The sequence below is a fragment of the Gymnodraco acuticeps genome, unplaced genomic scaffold, assembly GCF_902827175.1.
Source record: "Gymnodraco acuticeps unplaced genomic scaffold, fGymAcu1.1, whole genome shotgun sequence".
NCBI classification, from domain to species: domain Eukaryota; kingdom Metazoa; phylum Chordata; class Actinopteri; order Perciformes; family Bathydraconidae; genus Gymnodraco; species Gymnodraco acuticeps.
This window is the reverse complement of record NW_022990152.1, coordinates 1,153,904-1,165,973: the sequence shown is the minus strand read 5'-3', so window position 1 is coordinate 1,165,973 and position 12,070 is coordinate 1,153,904. Positions and strand designations below refer to the sequence as shown.

At 40.0% G+C, this 12,070-nt stretch overlaps 1 long non-coding RNA gene across 1 annotated transcript; it reads left to right on the top strand.

Moving 5' to 3' along the window:
- Nucleotides 1-6,561: 6,561 nt before the first annotated feature.
- Nucleotides 6,562-12,070, top strand: LOC117546939. The gene is made up of 4 exons (XR_004569101.1): nt 6,562-6,667; nt 10,074-10,218; nt 11,786-11,851; nt 12,006-12,070. It is a non-coding gene; the product is annotated as an uncharacterized LOC117546939 (long non-coding RNA).

The window sequence follows — 12,070 nt, the reverse complement described above, 5'->3', positions numbered from 1 at the left end:
GGTTCACTTAGTCTGGAAAAGAAAATCCCAAACAATGAGGAAATAAGTTATAGATCAGACTTGAGATGTACTGTAGCAAACAGAAGGTCCTTTTCCTGTGAAGCATTTGGTTCCTATTGTTGGTGGTGGTTTGAAAGAAGGCTCTCCTGTATAATAGTTTATTGCTTTCTGTTTGGATTTAACTTTAAGAAAACAGTTTGCAGACCAATGGATTTATGGGAATGAATTAGTTATAATTATTAGTTCTTAATGTGAAGGGACCTTGCTTAATGGGCAAATCTCTCAAATGAATTTTATTTTATTAACGATAAAAAAATGTATGGTTATTATTTGTTACGCTATACTTGACAGCTGGTTTAGGTTGGTCTTTTTTTTTTATTATTGTCAGAGTTTTCAAGTGAAAGCTCTTAGACACTGAAGCCTGCCTCTTGTGTTACCATCCTTTGCCATAGCAGGTGAACACAAATGATCCTTTGAACACAATACAAAAATATGAGTTGGAAGCAAAGACCCTAAACCGGCAGCGTCATTACAGACGGCTTCATTGGATGGAAAATCTCTTGTTGACCTGTCTGCATTGTCTTCACAGCAAAGTGTATTGACTCCAATGAAGCCAGTGTCTGTGATAATGCCTGCTCTGGCACCAGCTGTCATGTTCTGTCGTTTGTTTTTCTCTATGTTCATGTTAGTATTCTCTAAGATCGAAGGCAATGATGGATTGCAGTCCACTTCATTGGTTTGCGAATAAAAGTTTTAAATTTTGATGTCTATCGACTCGTTTGTATTTATCGATTGAATGGATCATCATTTTTAGTTTTATACGCTGAATATCACATCCAGCTCCTCTGAGCTATCGCTGTGTCACCATTAATGTGTTCATACATCTGATCCCTTGCCGATTCGGTAAGTTCACCCACTTACAAAGAAATTAACAGTCTATCATTTGTATGGTTTATTTTCACAGTGAGTAAGAATATCAAAACGAAATTGACATTATATAAAAGATAAAAATGTATTTGCATTTAACTGTATAAGTATTTGACATTGTATCTCAAAACAATGTGATCCTTCCCCAGAGGATAAAATCACAGCCTAATTGATATATTTATAGATTTCACGGGAACGCCACACTTTATATCGAGCATCGATCTCCTTTGCTGTTTAAGTAGTTAAGCCTTAAGAAACGCATGTGGGGTTTCTTTCATTTTTTATTTATACATCTGACCTTATGTTTGAATATGTGAGAGTGGGTGGAGTTTTATCAGCCATTTAAGGGAAAGGCTGTTCATTTGTTCTTCTTAACTGAGGTTTGCCTGCTATTCCCAAACAGTCCTGGGGGTGCCAGCAGAGGTTTGTAATAGTTTGAGCATTGGGTAAAGAATAACTGTTTTGACATATGGTTTTTTCCGTGACATTTTTCCACATACTAATATTTCAACATTACTATATTACTTTTTTGGTCATGCAATGTTATTAATTTCAACAATATGTTTGAAATATAGGAAGGAAAAATAAAGTTGTTGACATACCATTATATAAAAATAGTTTGTTTTTTTAAGATAAGGGTCCGCCTTATATTAACACAATAGCTCAGAGAGATACAACACTGATCAGTGTTATAATATAACACAATACAAATACAATGTCTCTTTTCTAATTTTGATTTTTTTTTTAAAAGTTTTAGATATGTCCTGAACAAATGTGTTTACATAAGGGTCCCCCCTTTATATTAAAAGAGGATTTTACTACTTGGCACTACGAAAAACCTTTCCGTACCCCGTCCGGTCAGATGGCTCAGAGAGATGAGACACAGGTCTGAAGACTTCAGGTTGTGAATTCAAGTCTTCTGAGGAGCGTCCAACAACCTAAAATGAAGAAGACAAATACACCAAGAGCACGTCTCGTACTTGTGTAGTTGGCGCCAGGGTTTGTTCCTCGGCACATAATAGGCGCACGTGTCGGGGTTCGATTCCCACTGCCAAACACTTGTACAGTGTGTGTGTTCAAAATAGGAGAATAAAATAGAGAAATGAAATAAGTGCATATGCATGCATGTAATGATTACAGAAATGTAAGCTTAGTTAAAGCCAGGGGTGGATAGTTTAAACATCTTTTTGGATAAGGATCCTCCCCCTCACTGGGTTTAAAGATCCCAGGAGTTTGAGTCTTGTGCCATGCAGAGTTTTAATGTGTCTTTCCCTTGATGAAGAAGTCAAATACAAGTAAAAGCAAAGAACTGTCATCAGGTCTCATAGCTCAAGGAGACAGAAGGGTGGTTGGTAGACCAGAGTTTGCTGGTTCGAGACTTATACGTTGCAGAGAGTAGGTAGATAAGGATAAGGGGGTAATGAATACGTTAATAGGATGCTAATTAAGGGAATAGAACGGGGGGTTAGGAAGTAAGAGAGTAGTGAATAGGATACTATCTTAGGAACTGGAAATGAAGAAAGGAGACAAATGTATTTTATGAAACTTTTGCTTTATTCACATTTATTGATTTTATTCATACATAGCAGTGCAGCCTTGTCCCCAAGTCGGCTAAGCCTAATAAGCGTCCGATAGGTGGCTGCCGGCTCTCAGTGCACTCCTGTGCCGGGGCCTGCAGTCACTGCCGATAGTCTGCTAAGTCTGTAGGCCTGCTAAATCGGGGGGGCTGACGTGGCTGGGGGGGGGCCGCTCGGCACCCCCCAGCCACCGCCCCAAGTCGGCTAAGTCTGCTAAGTGGCTGTGGGCTCTCACTGCAGCCACATCGATAGTCTGTTAAGTCTGCTATACGTCCCTAAGGCTGAAAACGTCCACAAGTTTTTCAGAAACATAGAAAATGACATAGTATAATATAGTACTATCAGACATTTTGAAATTAACGACATAGTATGTCGGAAATATCATAAAAGTCATAGTATAGTACCGTAAGTTCTTCAGGATCTCCAGAAGCCACGGTCTTCATTGATGTCAGATGTACTTGCACTCGGTGTTCGGGAAAATAAGAAAAATACACCATGAAGTCAGTTTAGTAGAATGAAAATATATATAAAAATGCAAAAAATCATCATAAATAGTCATAGTATAGTATGTCGGAAATATCAGAAAAGTCATAGTATAGTACCGTAACTTCTTCAGAAACTCAAGAAGCCACCGTCTTCATTGATGTCAGATGAGTGTCCTCGCAGTCCTGTGGGGAGAAGAGAAGAAAAAAACACCAGGAAGTCAGTATGTCGAAAATATCAGAAAAACCTTCTGGTTTAGTGTCAAAAAATCCAGGAAAAACAACATAGTCCAAAATGTAAATACAAATAGCATAGTATACTATGACTATGTTGGAAATGGTCATAGTGTAGTATTTTGGAAATATCAGAAAAGTCATAGTATAGTACAGTGGCGTTGGCAGATATCAAAGAGTGGTTGGGCCCAGCCCGTTCAAGACCACACATACTTAATATGTCCTAAAACGCATGTTAACTGAAATAAGCCAGTCAGAATGGACCTCCTTGAGTTCTCCGATTGGTTGGTTTTGTGGCACATTTGCAACGCTGTGCCAACTTGAGTGAGCACAGGGTGGAGAGGTTGAGCGAGGGAGAGAGAGAGAGAGAGGGAGAGAGAGCGCGTGCAGCAGAGTCCTGCATCGGTTCGGGTACCCGACGGGTGACCCGCAAAAAAAGTGATTCGCGGGTCGGGTCGCGGGTGTTGCATAATAAATATATTAAAAGTATAATAATTTAGTTTAATGTTTAAATCCTCAGACCTCTCCCCCGCATAATCATAACCTCTGCAGCGCATCAATCTGCTGCTGAGCGCAGCAGAAGTGACTGTATCAACATTAAAAACACATTCACAATACATGCCAGACATATATAGATATTAAATTACAATAAAATGTGTATGGACAGAAACAGTTTGTTTTGATGTGTCTGTAAAGAGAAGGTGAAGCAGATCGAACAGCAGTGCTCCCCCTCTCACAGCTGATGGCTCCATCACTCCTCCATCAGCTCCTCCAGGTGTAGCTGATCATGCTGATGTGGCTCAGAGCAGTCTTTCCCAGGGTGGAGGGCTGCGTCAGCTGCTGGATGGAGGCCACAGACCGGCAGACAGGAGGGAGAGCATGTGCAGTGAGTGACCACCAGGTGGAGCTATACACACACATCATAGTCACAGGAGCATTTCTGGCATCCAGTGGGTGGATACATGTGGAGCAAATTCTAAAAGTACACTATACTTTTTCATATTTTAAAATGCCATGCAACGACTTTTCTCTCCATATTTTCCAACACACTATGATTTAAAAAAGTGTTTTGTGGGTGACCCCATTATAAACCCATCAGTATCTCCAACTGATGTGAGCATCCATCGCTTTTATTTCATCAAAAAGTGGAAGAAAATCAGATCTGGCAAAATGTGAGCCTTCCATTTAAGGCCTGCTGCTCCGTGGTGTGTGTGTTCATGACAGCGGTAGGAGTGTGTGTGTAGAGAGCAGAGGAGAAGTTTCATGTACGATATGTATAAGTGTGTGTATGTATGTATGGTAGCATGTATGTACAGTATGAAGCTAATGTCCAGTAGCCTCTTTAAATCATCATTGATGCAAACTATAATCCTGTGTAGATAAACTCGTGTTATTTTCTTAATCTGAATAAACTTTAACATGCTCTTACACTTTGCTTTTATAGAGTTATAATTAATAATGTCTTACCATCTAGCTACCGAGAGCGACAATCACAAACAGTCACGTGGTCTCTCTTCGGTGTTTAATTTCCGGTTGAAAAGAGAGGCAAAGTGACCCTCAGCGCCCCCTGCTGGCAGCTTTCAGCCAAGAGAAAATCACTGGGAAAACATGCTTAAAACACATAGTCAACAATGAGTGAATACATGAGTAAATATAATGCAAATATAAAAAGGAATATCCAACCAAACATGAGTTGCTGTATGCTGTTGTTTGGTTGTTGAATAAGAAGTTGTATCTTCTTGTTTTTTTTTTGACAAAAGTGAAGTTTGGTAAGGTGTGTATTGGCTTTTCCAGCTCGTTCTGGGTACCAACGTTAAAAGTACGCTTGTTTATTTATTCATTATCAATCATAGCATGTATAAATCCTCAAAAATGTGTACAGATGTATCGTAGAAGTGTGTTTTTGTATACTATAACTGTACATATTCTTTCATATTACAATGAGTCTTTTAGAGCTTGGGTTGCAGGTTCCTCAACAGTGCATTACAAGACATCTATCAATATGTGTGTATACCTCCACCATTAAACTGTCATATTCTGCACATTTCTTATACTATCTACATACATCTTATAAGAGTATAATACATATGTATAATATCAGTTAAAATGAGTGCTTCAACATAGTTCACATTGCTGGAGGTATACACACATATTGATAGATGTCTTGTAATGCACTGTTGAGGAACCTGCGACCCAAGTTTTTTATTCATTGCATAACTACACCGCAGTTGTGTATAATATTATATGTCAATAAACCTCAGAAAATCTTGAAATCTTGAAAGGGATGTGCAAAATAGTCATTATATACTGTCTTTAATTAACTATTAGTAGAGAATAACGAGTAATGAATATACTTTATAGGGATGCTATTAATATCTAATAATAAAATTAATAAAATTAAATAACGTGCTTTAACCACTAGGTGTCCCTTTATATCAGCTGTGCACCTCTATTATTTGTATCTGCATTCAATTATCACACCAATTCATGGATGTAGCAAATGTTGTTTTGTTTGTAGAGAAGCTATCATTTGGGCCTGGATGGTTGCTCTCGGGTCTTCAGGGACTGGTCAGCTTTCTGTCCCCAGAGTCAGAACTAAACATGGAGAAGCAGCGTTCAGTTGTTATGCTCCAAATCTCTGGAACAAACTCCCAGAAACCTGCAGGTCCGCTGCAACTCTGACTACTTTCAAATCCAGGCTGAAGACTTTTCTTTTCGCCGCTGCTTTTAATTTATCTATTCACATCTTAAACTGCACTGAAACTTTTTATTCATGTACTTTTTATTCATGTACTTTTTATTCATGTCTTTTATTATCTTTTTTTTTTTAATGACTGTTTTTAAATGCCTTTGTCTGAATGTCTTTCATTTTTGTAAAGCACCTTGAATTGCCTTGTGTTGAAAGGTGCTATATAAATAAACTTGCCTTGCCTTGCTTCCGGGTTACAGGCTCTGATAATGTACACATTTCATACATTAATTATTTTAATACATTTTCTGTTGCTTAAACATGTTTTGTCCATGGAAAAAATGTAAGAAAAAAACGGCATAATATGTCGAAAATGTGAGATAAAAAATCAGCATTCATTTATTGCCTATAAATAAATGTTTACAATAAATATAAAGTAAACTATATGAGAATAAGACCATTTCCAAAGACTATGACAACAATGATTTGCCATGGGTAGCCCAACTTTAGCAGGCACAATTCACTGTTAACTAAACATGAAGATGGTTTATTCTGCCATGGCCCCCCCACAGGATGGTATGACCCGTAGACGCCCCGCCCCCTGCTGGCCAGAGACGCTACATAGCCAAGGTCAGCTGACCGATACGGATGACGCAATGGCAACAGCTCAGAACAACTTCGCGAGCTCACGAGATGCACACGGAAGAGTGACTGGAGGGAATACACAGCGATAAATAGAGTTTCCTGTGATTTAAAAGGTCAGTCAATGGCCAAACGTCCACACAAACTTAACCAATAAGCAAACTAACACATAAGCGAAAGATATAAGCAAACAAACACATAAGCGAACAAATAATCAAACAAACACGTCCCCGCTGTGTTAGCTTACAGCTATGCTAACGCCGGTACAGTTGCTACAGTCCGGCAGAATGAACAAACCGCTCATTGTCAAATTCACCCGAGTCATGGTCACTTCGAAATAATAAAATACTGTGAGAAGTACCATGACATTTCATACTTTTTTTAATGGACTGTGATATGTTTGCTGCTGTAGTTGTCAGTGGATGAACACTTCCGGTTTACAGGCTCTGATAATGTACACACATCACTTCATACATGAATCTCTTAATACATTTTCTCTAGCCTAAACATGGTTTGTCGAGGTATTTAATCCATTTGTGTTGTATGTTTAGCAGCAGATATACTCTGTCTGCAGTGGTGTTAGGGTGCAGTTTTAATGCATAATGCTCCACCTGGTGGTCACTAACTGCACATGCTATAAGTAGCAATACTACATTTTAAAATGACTTTATCTCCTGCATCAAAATATACTTAAAGTAACTAAAGTAAAAGTACTCCTTATGCATAATGGCCCATTTCAGAATCGTATATATATATTAGGGCTGTCAGTCGATTAAAATAGTTAATCGCGATTAATCGCACATTTTTGATCTGTTCTAAATGTACCTTAGAGGAATATTTTTCAAGTTTTTAAAACTCTTATCAACATATGAGTGGACAAATATGCTTTATGCTAATGTTTATTATCATTTGAACAATGACAAATATTCTCATGAATATTAAACACAACAACCTCTGAACATTACAAATATTCGCCTCAATTCAACCTGGAACCTCTCTCATACAATAATACAATACAAATGGTGTGTGTGTGTGTGTGTGTGTGTGTGTGTGTGTGTGTGTGTGTGTGTGTGTGTGTGTGTGTGTGTATGTGTGTGTGTGTGTGTGTGTGTGTATGTATGTGTGTGTGTGTGTGTGTGTGTGTGTGTGTGTGTGTGTGTGTGTGTGTGTGTGTGTGTGTGTGTGTGTGTGTGTGTGTGTGTGTGTGTGTGTGTGTGTGTGTGTGTGTGTGTGTGTGTGTGTGTGTGTGTGTGTGTGTGTGTGATCGTTGGAGCTATGTGCAACTCAAGGCATATGCTCTAACGGGAGCTGCCTGGACGCTGCAATCATGTTGCGCACTATCCGTGCTGAGTGTGCTGACTTCTCGTACAATGTCCCACTGTCTGGCTTCCTGCATAAAGTCAAGTGCTCGGCGCAGTTGTGGCGAAATGTCGCTCATCTGTTTTCATTTAAACAGCTTCTAATATCCGTTAGCGCAGCTAGCTAGCACCAGATGCTAACAACAACAATGCACGTAAGGTCTCTCTCTCGCTCGCTCGGGCCACACATACACACACCCTCCCGGTCCTCCCGATGGCCAGTTGGTGCCTGCCGGTGAGCGTGGAAGTGTGGTCTGCCGCAAGCGGGCGGCAGGAGCGGGGCTGTCAGCATCAGCTTGTAGATGGTATTTTAAACTCGATGCGCTCTGAAACTACGGGGCGGCCGAGGAAAAAAAATACACATGCGTTAATCGCGTTAAAATAATTAGTGGCGTTAAAAAAAAATTGCGTTAACGCGTACTTGACAGCCCTAATATATATACATGATTATTGATGTGTTTTAATCACAACTGGTCAAGGAGGAGCTCATTTTTTCATTTAAAACCTTTATTTAACCAGGTGAATCCCATTGAGATCATCGATCTCTTTTTCAAGGGAGACCTGCAGCAATTCGGTTACACAAGAAGAGATAAAAACATAAAACAACAGAAAAACAAAAGGACATCATACAGCATAGTTACAGGGTTACAATGTGCATAGCTAACGACATGTACAGGTACCAACAGTATCAGATTACATAGCATCTATCCAAGCTTTAAAAACATGCAGTAGAATCAAATTGCTCAGTTTCCATTCTTTTTGCAGACTGTTCCAAGTTAGAGGAGCTGCGCACATAAGTCAGTCCTAGCACTTAGCACATTTAACAAAACCACAGCATGAGATCTCAGGCAATAGCTACTTTCAACTCTCCGTGTGATCAGACAGAAGATGGAAGATGGTAGTTTACCTAACATGGCTTTGTAGATGAACATGTACCAGTGACTGAGCCTCCGTACAGTGAGTGAAGGCAAACCTGCCCTGGCATACAGGGTACAGTGATGAGTTAATACTTTACAGTTAGTAGCAAATGTCAGTGCGCTGTGATAGGCGGCATCTAACTTGATCAGGTTGGTGCATTCATATAGATCAGATCACCATAGTCGAGCACAGGTCAAAAGGTCACAGAGCCTTTTCCTGGCCTCAAGTGAGAAACAGGACTTGTTCCTGAAAAAGAAGCCTAGCTTCACCCTCAGCTTTCTAAGCAGGTTATTGACCTGAAGTTTAAAAGAGAGGCAACCATCAAGCCAGATACCAAGGTATTTATAACAGGCAACAACTTCAAGTATTTTTCATTGCGTAGTAACAATATCCAAAGTGGTCTCCGGTGTCTTTTTGGCTTTCGAAAATAGCATTACCTTAGTTTGATCAACATTTAAAAGAAGCTTAAGTTCAGAGAGCTGCGTCTGAATAATGTTAAAAACAGCCTGTAATTTAACAGCAGCCTCCTTATTGGAGGGACCTGCACCATACATCACGGTATCATCAGCATACAAATGTAAAGTTGCTCCATCCACATTTTCACCTAAGCTGTTGATGTAGATGGAGAATAAAAGTGGACCTGAAACAGAACCTTGTGGAACACCATTAGCAATGTTTAACCACTCAGAAGACAGCCCATCAAAGTGAACACATTGGGACCTTTCAGAGAGTAGTTCACAAACCACCCACTGCATGGCTGGATATGCCGATACTGAGTAGCCTCTGCTTCAGGATATGATGATCGACGGTATCGAACGCTTTGGCAAGATCAATAAACAGAGCTGCACAACTCTGCTTTTTGTCTAAGATATTAGCAATATCATTCACCACTTTCATTGTGGCAGTGATGGTGCTCTGTTGCTTTCTGAAGCCTGACTGATGTTTACATAGGATGTCATTGTTACTTAAAAACTCCTTTACCTGCTCACTCACTAGGCTTTCAAGAACCTTGGCCAGAACTGACAATGTAGAGATGGGTCTATAAATATTTAATAAGGTGGCCTCCCCTCCTTTTAGTAGAGGCATACTATACATAATACTATTAATCTACTTTTTGTATGTTCATTTTGACCTACTATACAACTTGTTTCATATATACTATGACGTCTTTTCTGATATGTTCATTCTATAGTCAGTACCTACTATACTGACTTCATGGTGTCTTTTTCTTCTTTTCTCCCCACAGGACTGCGAGGACATTCACCTGACATCAACGAAGACGGTGGCTTCTTGAGTTTCTGAAGAAGCCACTATACCATACGCGTAGCTGGAAAAAAAGCTGGAAAATGATCTGGAAAATCTGTCACAGCAGCCAGTGAATGTAGCGTATTGTAAATGTACTTTCAATACTTTTTTATTTTTCGAAAATCATTGTATCTTACTTCTTTACAAATTCAGATATAGAGTGGTGCAGTGACGCGTCCTAAAAGCCGCGCTCGGCTTCCCTCGGCAAAAAAGCCATGAGATTTCTCCATAGGATCTTGGAAAATAGCTCGAAATAAGATCTGTGGGAAACCAACCTGTTTGATAAATGCACGTTTTGTTCAGCCGGATAATATCCACATGTCTACCCTACTTTTATCATTTTCGAATCATAAATCTAATCGATAGATTTATGATCTCTCACTATGACCCAGAAATAAAACGGCGACTGGACGACCTGCCGGTGAACGGGAAACTTACAAGCCCCGAAATGAGCGACTACGCAACAAAAGGCCTGCAATGTTCCACTATAACAGTCACAGATTGCATCGATCTAATCGAGGGTCCTAAGGAAAACTATACTACATTGAGGAAAACAGAAGCTGACTTCATTAAACTTGTGACACTGAAAGATGATTTGATAAAAAAACACGACATCCTTAACTGGGACGTCACTGGGTCGCGAAAGAGGAGGTTGCTAGGAGAGTTTGGCGATAGGCAAAGTGAATCCACCCTGGGCAAAGCCTCCCCTGTAAAGGACCTACACAACATTTAGAATCATGTGCTTGACAGGCAGATTATGGAACTGGACACTCGTTTTAAGGCGGACACATACGGGTTTATGAGAGCCGCTGCTGCATTGTTGCCTCGGTCTACCTTTGGTGACAATTAATGAATTCAGCACACACACACACACACACACACACACACACACACACACACACACACACACACACACACACTTTCCCATCTGTGTGGAAGTTGCAGAACACAAAGTGTTTGTTCAGCAGCTAAAGAGAAAGGTGACAGCGGGCATAACCTTCCCATCACTCGTGGAGTTGCTCGACTCATGTCCCATTGACATTTTCCCTCAAATGAATCGTGTACTTCGGGCTCTCGTCTATGGCGTTATTTTTGTGCCTCTATCCTGAGCATGCAATGAAACATTTTGAGCATAGAAAATGTTATTGAGCGGCGGGCGAATTTAATTTAATTTTGCAAGCACAATTTACTCTAAGCCCTCTCACAAACTCCTGCTCCGCGCACAAGCAGACCGCTGCACGCGCTCTCTCTCCCTCTCCACCCTGTGCTCGCTCAAGTTGGCACAGCGTTACAAATGTGCCACAAAACCAACCAATCGGAGAACTCAAGGAGGTCCATTCTGACTGGCTTATTTCAGTTAACATGCGTTTTAGGACATATTAAGTATGTGTGGTCTTGAACGGGCTGGGCCCACCCACTCTTTGATATCTGCCAACGCCACTGTACTATACTATGACTTTTCTGATATTTCCAAAATACTACACTATGACCATTTCCAACATAGTCATAGTATACTATGCTATTTGTATTTACATTTTGGACATACTATACTATGTTGTTTTTCCTGGATTTTTTGACACTAAACCAGAAGGTTTTTCTGATATTTTCCACATACTGACTTCCTGGTGTTTTTTTCTTCTTTTCTCCCCACAGGACTGCGAGGACACTCATCTGACATCAATGAAGACGGTGGCTTCTTGAGATCCTGAAGAACTTACGGTACTATACTATGACTTTTCTGATATTTTTGACATACTATATACTATGTAATTTCTTCTGATATTTTCGACACATTCTACTTTGTAGTTTTTACTGACATTTTAGACATACTATACAGACTTCATGGTCTCTTTTTCTTCTCTTCTCCCCACAGGACTGCGAGGACATTCATCTGACATCAAAAGACGGTGGATTCTTGAGTTTCTGAAGGACTTACGG